This window comes from Camellia sinensis, chromosome 15, assembly GCF_055761805.1.
Source record: "Camellia sinensis isolate YWXY chromosome 15, ASM5576180v1, whole genome shotgun sequence".
NCBI classification, from domain to species: domain Eukaryota; kingdom Viridiplantae; phylum Streptophyta; class Magnoliopsida; order Ericales; family Theaceae; genus Camellia; species Camellia sinensis.
The window spans coordinates 39,055,914-39,067,263 of NC_138975.1; the positions used below are offsets into that span (position 1 = coordinate 39,055,914).

The 11,350-nt window shown below is 32.1% G+C and overlaps 1 long non-coding RNA gene across 2 annotated transcripts; it reads left to right on the plus strand.

Moving 5' to 3' along the window:
* The first annotated feature begins 243 nt into the window (after positions 1-243).
* On the plus strand, positions 244-10,898 carry LOC145813440 (uncharacterized). 2 transcript variants are annotated; one of them, XR_014356517.1, is made up of 3 exons: positions 244-383; positions 6,306-6,415; positions 10,760-10,898. It is a non-coding gene; the product is annotated as an uncharacterized LOC145813440 (long non-coding RNA). The 2 variants fall into 2 exon arrangements; XR_014356516.1 differs by lacking the exon at positions 244-383 and adding an exon at positions 4,769-4,853.
* The last annotated feature ends 452 nt before the right edge of the window (positions 10,899-11,350 follow it).

Consider the following 11,350-nt stretch of genomic DNA (forward strand, 5'->3'; position numbering starts at 1 on the left):
CTTCTTTGGAAGATATCCGCAAGAACCGCTCCGGGTTCCGCCGCCGTTCCGCCGTGCCGACGCCGGAGGACAAGTCGTCGTCGTCATCTCCGCCTCTTCCGCCGTCTCAGCCCATCTCGTTTCAGGAGCTTTGCAAGCGTAATGTGATATCCAAAGGCGAAATTTCCACTAACGAAGCGAGTATAGGCGGCAGGTATGCCATTCGCGAGAGCTTGAAGCAGCACCGATCGCTGGGAAGAAATCCGAAAGAACCTCTCCGAGTTCCGCCACCGCTCCGCTGCCGTTCCGCCCGAGGGTTGATGGTATTGTGACCTTCAAGGATTTGAGGGAGAGCCTTATCAAGTTGAAGTTTTCAGATTATGAGAAGACGGAGAGACAAACAAGTAAGTGTATTTCTATCAAATTGTTGAATTGTTCTGTCTGGTAATTAGGATTTGAACTTAATTCTACAGTACTTAATTAATTGAGCTTTGTTAAGGTACTTAGATGATTGATAAGAGTGTAGTTTTGTTGTTGGGATTGAGTTAGTATCTTTAATTCAATCCAATTGAACTCCTCAAATGTTAGAATGTGGTCCAATTTACAATTCATTATGACCATTCAATACTAATTGAAAGTTTTGTTCTTTTCACAAAGTATCACTTGACTGAAGTATCATTTGAATTAATTTGCAAGGGCTTTGAAACTTATGCTGTTTACATTATATTTTGTTGTTACACTTTTTCCGTTGACATTACCAGTGCAATTCTGGCCATTTCCCAATTCAAAGTGCTACTGTTTAATGCTCCAAATAATAGTAGTTTGTTCTTAAAAAAATTCCAATATTCCTCTAGCAAGAGGGCTTCCCCTATTCATTTGGTCTTTTATTTTTCTTTGAATTCCAAATAATAGTAGTTTTTTTTTTTTTTTTTGTTGGTATTTTCTTTTCCTATTTTTGGTTTTTCCATTTCTGCTGTAAGAGGATATCTTATCCTCTTTTTTCTTGGCCTTGAGCCTTAATAAATCTTTGTTTGTTGCTGGACAAAATAAAAAAAATTGCATTGGGTTTATGAATTTTATGATTTTGACAGTTGTAATTTTCTTCCTCTATTTTCACTCAAAATCCTCAACGCTTCAGCAGCAGGATGGTGCTACTGCAATTTAGGGGTTGTTTGGGATGTTCTAAATATGTGCACTTTTTGAATTTTTATGAAATATGGGTTGGGTTTAAAGTGATGTGATAGAGAGGTGATGTGACTTAAATAAGATGATGTGACTTAAATAGGATAGTGGCTTTTTGACTTTTTTTAATATATGCCAAACAAGGCCTTACATTACTGTCTTTATTCCATTCCTAACAAATCTTTTGGCCCTGCTTGGAAAGTTACGTTTGGGCTAAAATAGCCAATAAAATAAAATGTTATACTCAACTCGTAATCATTTCACTTTTTCTCTAACAACTATCAAATCAATTACAAAAAAAAGTTAACTATCTTCCCAAACACAACTGTTTTAGTAAGGTTAAAATAGTCAAAAAGTCAAAAAAGTCAACTAACATAGCCTATCCCCACCAGGGCCTTCATCTTCTTGACACGTCACTGATCTAGAAAGTGGGTCTAAAAAGTAGATTTGTATATTATTTTTCATCTCAAAAAACTTGATCAATTGCCATTCCCAATGAAAACCGGAAAGAAAACAGATTCGGTTCGTAACTTGAACATTGGGCCACTTGCCCCGAACCCAAAAGTGTAATCAATTCATTCACTCCAGCCCATGGGAAAACAGTGGATCTTCTTTAGGCTTCTGAAATTTCTAGGGTTTCCATAAACCTCAGTCTCAACTCGCTCGCCAATGGCATTATAGGAATTGCTCTTCAACTCAAACCCGAACACAGAGCAATTCAAAACCCTAGTTTAATTCACTTCTTCTCATCTTCAACCTCCGACTCCAATGTGGAAGACCAAAACACCCCATCTTCATCACCATCACCATCACAATCCCAACCCCAATCCCAATCTTCCTTCTCTTTGTATTTCAGCGATGTCAAGGCTAGTCTCAAACACCAACAATCTCCACAGCAACAACATCAACAACAACCTAGCAAGTACTCTGTCTCCTCTGCCCAAACCCCCTCAAAAGTCGCTTCTTTGGAAGAAATCCGCAAGAACCTCTCCGAGTTCCGCTGCCGCTCTGCCGGAGGACAAGTTGTCGTCATCATCTCCGTCTCTTCCGATGTCTCAACCCATCTCATTCCAGGAGCTTTACAAGTGAAATGTGATATCAAAAGGCGAAAATTCCACAACGAGGTGAAATGGAATGTCTGGAATGACTAGATTTTTTTTTGACTAGTGAATGTATTAGGTTCCCTATAGTTTATAAAGACTGCCATGTAGATGCAGAAGGAAACTATTTAAGATCTTCTACCTGTCTGTGATTTTAGTTTTGAGGAAGGTCAATCTATTGAAGTAAGTTAGCCTGAATTTTGTTTTAATTGCAAGTTTCATGCATTGTTAAACTAGGAAAAGACTTGATGTTGCGCATTTTGTTGTTAATCATGGGTTTCTTAATTGAATTTATTATCTTCTATGCACAATTCTTGTCATTGTTTAATGAGTTCGAGCAATGGAGACATCACAGAGCATGGTAGACTAAGAAAACACTTTCTTGCTTGCACAATTTTGGTCTTTGTTTAGATGAGCGTGAGCAATGGTCACATTACAAAGCATTTTAGATTTCCCCTCTTCTAGAACCTGCCTTTTTTTGGCATAGAAGAAACAAACAGGGGCATACCCTGATATGTTTGTATTATCTTTTAATATTATCTTTTATTTATGTTGGTTATTATTAATTAGTTAGTAATTAGGAGCCTTAGCATTAGTGAGTTAGTGGGCTAGTGGGGTTATATGTGATGTGGGGTTAGTGGGTTTGTAGGTAGTTATCTAGTTGTGTATTTAAAGAAGTTGTATTCAATGGAAAAAAAGTATGCTGGATGTTTTCTGATGAACTGATTGTGAAGTTTATTGAGGTCAGGTTCACCTCGAATTGAACCAACAGGAGGTCTCCCCCCTCGAAGTGGGTCTCTTCTTCCCTATTTTTTAAATTTTTTTATTTGGGTTAATTTTGTTACGAAAAGTGTATATAACAAGTAGTATCAGAGCCATTGATACTTATACCACAAGATATCTTGGAGTTAATTCGTAAAGATTTACAAGAGATTAAGTTACTTGTCTTCAAAATGGTTGAGAGCAGCAAGCGATTTATGGATGTTCTAGATGACGTCAAAATATTGATCAAGACACTAAAGCATTAAAAAGCAAAGAAGATGGAAGAAAACAACATGAAAACGAATTTTGATAAAGCTAATTTCTTGATGGAGGAAAAAGCAACAATCATTGTTGTTTTATCAAAGTCGTAAAAGAATGTTTTTACTACAATGCTCAAGATAAATATTTGTGGAAGTCTAATTCGACAAAAAGTTAATTTTATGTTTGTACAACTTTTGTTCAAAAAAATATGGGATTCAAGAGGATTTTGTATAACTTATATTTCAACCTTGAGGACAAGGTTGATTTTAAAGGAGTAGGAATGATACGTTCGTATTATCTTTTGATATTATATTTTATTTATTTTGGTTATTATTAATTAGTTAGTAATTAGGAGTCTTAGCATTAGTGAGTTAGTGGGTTAGTGGGGTTATATGTGATGTGGGGTTAGTGGGTTTATAGGTAGTTTTCTAGTTGTGTATTTAAAGAAGTTGTATTCAATGAAAAAGTGTATTGGATGTTTTCTGATCTATGAAGCACGGGTGCGGGTACGATATAGGTATGTCGATACGGCTAATTCTTGAAAATGTAGGGTACGGCTACGGTTGAGATACGTCAATTTTTTTATTTATTTTTTTTAAATTTATAGCTAAACATCCAACATATAAATCATAAGTTTTAATATCAAAACTAAAAAGAGAACAATTTGTCTAAAAAGTTATATAATTATTTATTTTTCTTTTTTGATTGTCTAAAATATGATACAAAAGAGAGCAAAATCATGACTCATAGGTAAAGGGTGTTGGAAATAAATTACTTGATATTTTCAAAATTGAAAGAAGAATAATAATTGTTGCAATAAATTCTAGCAGCTGTAAATAAAAAATAAAAAAAATATATTTTGCCGTACCGATGCTGTACCCACGGTCTACCATGCCGTACCCAAATGTATTTGCTGTACCCGGCATGTATTCGGAGTACCCGGTACCCAAGTACCCATACGGCACCATTTTTGTCACACCCGTGCTTCAAAATTTCTGATTAACTTCTTGTGAAGTTTATGGAGGTCAGGTTCACCTTGAATTGAACCAACAGGAGGTCTCTCCCCTCGAAGTGGGTCTCTTCTTCCCTATTTCTTCTTTTTTTTATTTGTGTTAATTTTGTTACGAAAAGTGTACATAACATACCCCTTCCAAAACAATCTAACTGAGAACTGATTCAACTACATAAAACAAACTCTAATGGAGAAGAGAACTAGACAAAAAACAAAAGCAAGATGCGACAGTAGATACCAAGCTAGCCAATTGACTAAACCAGAAATCATGTCAAAATTGACTACGACACAACAAACAAGATATCAATTATTCTGTTTTAGAATTCTTGTGACAATGTTATCCTTTTAGTTACATTGAATTTAGACCATTGTTATCTCCTAATTTAATAATGTACAGAGGCATGAGTAGTTTCTAAGGTACATTTTTTTACATTATATATTTGTAGTTTATTAGGCAAATTCATTGTTACAGTTCAGAGGCTCGATATTTCTTGGGTCAGTTTGGTGGAACTCCAAACTTTATGCTTGCACCACTGAAGGAACAGTTAGTTGAAAAGGCAAGTATTGCTTTGTCTTCTTTACATTCTTTAGACTTCTTGGTTGTTTTGATGCCTTGAAATTTATCAATGAAAAACCTCTTTTCTGTACACCATTGATTTGTAATTATAATCCAATTCTACCAAGCTCCTAACCAATCAATCAATTGTCACATTCATGATTGGATTGAAGTTAATGCTCATGCAATTAAACTAGATCTAAACAATAAACAATGCACAAGGTTTAATGTGAAAAGTTCACAATTGGAGAACCTCTATTTGAGAGAGAAAAACCATGGGCCAAAGGCCACTCAACAATCCAGTATGAAATTGAATAATTATACGAGGGATCTTTTAATGAACCTGACGAATCTATGCCCAATAGACTTAAGACTCTTGTGCAGCCTCCGTGTTCATGTTTACCTTGAGATTGTCGATAACGTAGTCAAATGCACAGTAGATGAGCTATCTTTGGAATCCACCAAAGCTTGATGCGCCAACCTTTGGAATCCACCAAAGGGGTTTACACTTGAAGTGAAATTGAATTCTATTTCCCTTCAAAATCTTCTATCCATGACTGGATGACTAGGTGATCCAAGGATTACTTCAATTTTTTCAAGGGATGATCTAAGATCACCGAAGGACTATTTTGAGCTATTTGCACACTTGTAGAGAGAGACCCAGCTAGCTCAGATTCAGATCTTCCTAACATAATAAAACCAATTACAATTGAAAGAAGTTTTACACACGAGAAAGTGTCACATGGGATTGCCAAAACTAAGCCCTAGTCTAAGTCCTAGCAATTTAGAATACTCATTTATAGTTTTGCTTGAAGAATATTGTCTATAAGGATGAGCAAGTTTTGTATGGTCAAAGTTTTGCTTCCAAAAGTACGCATATAAAGCTGTGCTTTTGCTTTAGTAAATTAGAACATGGTGGTCTTATACACTGCATTACAATTCATCTGATTTTTTGGCGCAGTTTTTCCTTGGATGAAGAAAAAATAAAGAAAAAGAAAGAGTCAAGAGATTTATTCAGCATGCATAATCTAGTCTAGGTGTATCGTTTTTGTGATTATTAAAAATAGAGGGGGGGAAAAAAAAACTGAAACTCATACTGAAAACTGTTTTTGAATTTTTTTTTTCTTTTCTAAAACACCTTCTTTAGGACATACTTGTAAGTTGTTTTTTGAATTTTTGAAAATTGTTGTAACACAACAATGAAAATGATGGGTGTTTTCAAACTAACTTTCAATTTTTCAAAAACACAAAAAACAAAAATGAAAACATTATAAATTAAAATTATACCACACTGCCCTTTATATTGTCCTTGAAAAGCTAGATGGAAACACACTTTATATGATCTCTGTCTGTTGGTTATTTTTTTACGTGAAGTTATTCAACCTTTTCTCATATTTTTGTTTTAGTTTGTACCCTTATGGAGTTTCAATTTTTAATCTTGTTTTTTTTACAGTATTGCCATCCAGATAACATATCGTCATCAGAGAAACCGAAACATGAGCTTCAGAAACTCAGATGAATTTAAAATGTCCGAGTCAGATTGTGAATCTGCTCGCGTTCAAGGTAATACATTTTAAACTCGTTTTTTCTCAAGGTTTGACATCTCCCATATAACTTGTTGCGTAGTGCCTTCAAAGCTTTACTTGATTTTAAGTAGTGAGTCTTGAAATTTTACTCAACATTGTCGCATCCAAGAAACCTCGGTTTCATGTATATCAAAATTCCACATATCTATGAACCATTCTTGGTCTGGAGTTGTATTGGATGGTTGAAAACCTTTTTTTTTTTTTTGAACCGAGGATGGTTGAAAACTAGTTATATGGAAATTCTATATGTCTATTAACCATTCTTGGTCTTTGAAATATTGTCGTACAAGCACCGGATACTTACCTAGTAGTACAGGTACTTGTATTGTGTACACAAAATACATACTGGTACTTTTTGAATGTTGGGTACGGGATGCGTACGAGATTAGTATGTTTCAGGCACTTTTGTGGGTAAGTTGGGGCACGTATATATATGTATATATATATATTTTTTTTACACACTAGTGAAACAAGGCTGTGCAAGGCATGAGCTACTTGCACAAATTTTTTTTTTTTTTGAAAATTTTGATTTTACTTTTTGACTTTAATGTAGTGTTTGTTTAAATGGGAAAAAAAATATAATGGAATGCTTATCTTGCAAATATAAAAAAATGATAATTTCATTCTATTTCATTAAATTTGATGGCATTCAACCTTTATTTCAATTAATTAAGTATTATTTGAGATTGTTATCCAAAAATAAGATTTTTCTTCTCGGCATTGAATAGAGTAGAAGATTAAATAAATCAAACCGTTGATATTGTAGATTTCGTCGAGCATATTATTCATGATATATTTTGAATTGTTCAAAATTGAACTTCATGTTATTTTTAAAAAACAAGAAGCCTTTTTATCCAATAATAATTGGAGAAAAAAAGAAAAAAAATATTGTTCTTATAAAAAAAGAAAATTATGGGATGATCTTCATAAATTTATATTCGAAAGTTGAACATTTGTTTGAAAATTTATATCTGAATATCATTTGTGTTATTTGAGAGTTTACCAAAAAATAGTACCTCTATAAAAGTTGATTTTCCCAAAATAACTCAAAAATTCCACCAAAAAAAAGGGCAAAATGGAAAATTTAAAAACAAGGCAAGGTAAAACAGGAAATTAAAAAAAAAAACCTTTTGGCTATTGGTGAAGCAACTCTTATATAGATGGATATATATTTAAAATATAGGCGTAAATATTGAAATATTTAAAAATGTAGTGCATTTTTGTAAACAAAATTTTGAAAGTACTTGGGTTGTTTGTTTTTGGCTTCTCTCTATGACTGTCCATTTTGAGAAAGATTGTGTATAATATGTATCTTATAATAATTTTATATTTTTTGAGTCGTAACGGAAAAAAAATTCATAAACAAATATTACATGGTATAACTAAACATCTTAAAATAATTTCATAATTAATGAAGAAAATGATGTAACTAGAGCCCCGTTTGTTTTCAGAGATAGAATGGAGGAGATTGATAGTGAGGGGATTAATAGTGAGGGGATTGTTAGTGAGGGGATTAATAGTGAGAAATTGTTAAATTATTTTTATATAAAATAATAAAACAAATAAAAAATTAAATATTAATATTTTTAAAAAAATTCCCAATATATAAAAAATAAAAAAATTTCTAATCCTTTTACTATTTTTCTAATATCATCTCTACCTCCTCACTATGAATCCCCTTCTAAGGGTATTAGTAATACTAAGGTATTAGTAATTCTAAGGCCATTTCTCAAAACAAACAAGGTATTAGTAATACCAATGTATTAGTAGTCCCAATCTCCTTCCTATAACTCCAAACAAACGGGGCCTAAGGCTGTATATAGTAGGAGAATTTTGCAATACACCTTACTATATGCACCTTTAGTTTTGTCATTTTCTTCTTTCATTATGACTAATTTTTTTCTTTAGTTATGACATTATTTTGAGATCTTTGATTATATTTTGTGCAATATTTGGTTATGATTATTTCTTCTTCTTTAATTTTTTTTTGACTAAAAAATTATAAAGTTATGTTATTTGTTTTTAAATTATAAAATGGATATGGTTCATACTTTTTTTGAAAGGTGTATACTTTTTACCGCCTATCTTTCCATCTTCCTCTTTATTTTATTTATTTATTTATATATTTTTTTCATGGACCCTTTCTCTTTCTCTTTCTTGGAGTGCCCATTTTCGTCTCTGTTTTTTTGACCATCTCTATCTATTGGTTCTCTGTTTTTTAATGTTTGTTACTTTAATTATTTTTTGAAAATTTACTCATTAATTTCATTTAAGGGAATGTTGATCCATTTAGTCCTTTTTTAATGAATTAATTAGTTCTTTTTGTTTTGAAAAATTATATTTATTTGATTTGATGCCATTTGAGTTTAAGTGAATGTTCTTTTGTGATATATTTTTTTAATTTTCTGATTCATTTTTGGGATGAGAATGAAAATGTGAGGTGTAGAAGATTATTTTGGGAGGGATTGGTAGCTGAAGTATTGGTTGTCGAGCGTAAAATCTATATTTCTGTTAGTGCGATTTATGTGTTATCGTGGAGCATTACATTAAAGTGTTATGTTTAGAAAAAGTACACTAAGAAATTTTTGTATATTAAATTAATTGGAGTGTTATGTTTGAAAAAAAAATACACTAAGAAGTGTTTTTGGAATGTTACGTTGTTACGTTTGAGAAAAGTACACTAACGTACATTGATTACAGTGTTACGTTTAGAAAAAGTACACTAAAGAGGTTTTTTTAGAATGTTAGAAAAAAGTACACTAAAGAGTTTTTTAGTGTGTTACATTTAAAAAAAGTCCACTAAAGAATTATTTAGTATTACATTGATTGGAGTGTTACATTTGAAAAATGTATATTAAAGAGTTTGTATGGAATGTTACATTGTTACGTTTGAGAAAAATACATTGAAAAGTTTTTTAGTGTATCACATCGGAGTGTACGTTTTTAGATCGTTATATTGGAGTGTTATATTTGGAAAAAGTACACTAAGCTTGTGTTTGATTGGGAAATTTGGGAAGGAATTTGGAACGAAAAAAGAAAAAAGTGTGTGAAACTGGGTGAAATATAAGTATATTTTATTCACATTTAACTTACTTTTTCCTTTTCTCTTTTCAAATCCGTTTTCAAATCTGCCAACCAAACACATAAATGAGTTTTTTTTTTTTTTTAAGTGTTACATTTGGTAATTTTAACATTATGAGAAAAATTCACGTTTGTCCCTCTACACATAATACACGCTCGTTTATATTTGGCCCTTTATGTAATTCATACTAAATTAGAACTTTTGGATTCATTAAAAAAAAAAAAAAATCGAACAGTTCATATAATCGTTATTTAAGATTTCTTAGTACTTCACCCCATTATTTTTTAAATTTGATTTTGCAATTACTATATATCAGGCACTACTACAAATTATAAACATATATTAATGTGTGAAATAATTGAAACTATTTAATGATATGATATACATGTAAGAAAGTAGGAAAATTTTGAAAAATTTATTTGTTTACATTGCGTTAGTCTTTTAAAAATGAGACTATATTCGTTAAGTATTTGAATTGAAATTGATTTATTAAGCAAATAATTTTAATTTAAATATACTTTAAAACTTAATAATTAAATTTGAATGATTTATTTCTAAACTCAACTTGATTATATACCATATAAAAAACCAAAATATATAAATTTGTGATTTTTTCAATTACGGGTTGGGCATTTTTATAGTTCAAATTTGAACTTAAGAAGTTTATGAAGATTACTATGAGTTCCATTTCGATAGTGTAAATTGTTCATTATGTATAATTTTTTTTGGTATATAGTAAAAAAAATTAAGTCGATTCAATAATTGTAAGTTTTTTATTTTATTTTATTTATGTTCAAAAAACGAATCATTTATTTTTAAAAATATATTTATCGTTTATTTTTTCGGCCATCAATACTAAAATATAAAATTATTATATTGTAATTATTGGATCGGTCTAATATTTTTTTTGAACTATATACATTGAGAGCTCAACATAATGACTAATTCAAATTACCAAGATAAGTCACATGACGGACCTCATTGCGTGCTGAAATTCTCCCACAATATGGCCTAGTTTGGAAAGATTAAATAAGTGTACTTTTTGAATTTTTTTGTATTATGTATAAAAAAAGTAGAGAGGAGATGTTGATTGATGTGACCCAAAAAAGATAAAAAGATGAAATAAGTGCACTTTTTTCTTTGTAGCCAAACTTGGCCTATATATATTTTTTCACTGACGCTGCTCTCTTCTCAATTGTTCTCTCAATTGAATATTCGTTTGGGTCAAACCCTCACCAGCTCACCAACAGTCCTTCGTCATCGTCGACAAAAGCAAACTCCACGACCTCTGGAGTGACAGTGAAGAGGACGGTTACCTATTCAACGACCTCTGAAGTGGACGGTTACACACCCCAACGGCCTCAACGACTTAAGTAACGACCTCTGCAACAACCCCAACGACAGTTATGTAAGTCAACGATTCCCTGAGCAAGCTCGGACGAGGATTTTGTAGGATGTTTCCCGTAGCTCCGGGTTGGACAGTTACACACCCAGTTAGCCGAATGGCTTGGAGAGCTCATTGGAGGAAGATTTGCGTGCATCACCAGATCAATTGTTTCTGATTACCATGTTGTTCTCTCTTCTTAGATTGATGGGTGTGTGTATTTTTCAAAATAAATGGATGTTTATCATTTGCTATGTTTTGAAATTTAGGGGATAATTTTTTTTTTCCGTTTGATTATATATGTGTTTTTTTTAATTTTTTTAAACTGAGAAAAAATCTATGATTGTTAACATATGAAGTTCAACAGGAGGGGCATCCTAGTTGGTAAGGGAGTATGCTCCTCTCCTTATCAGGGTTCGAATCCCCTACTATTCAAGTGGAAGTCC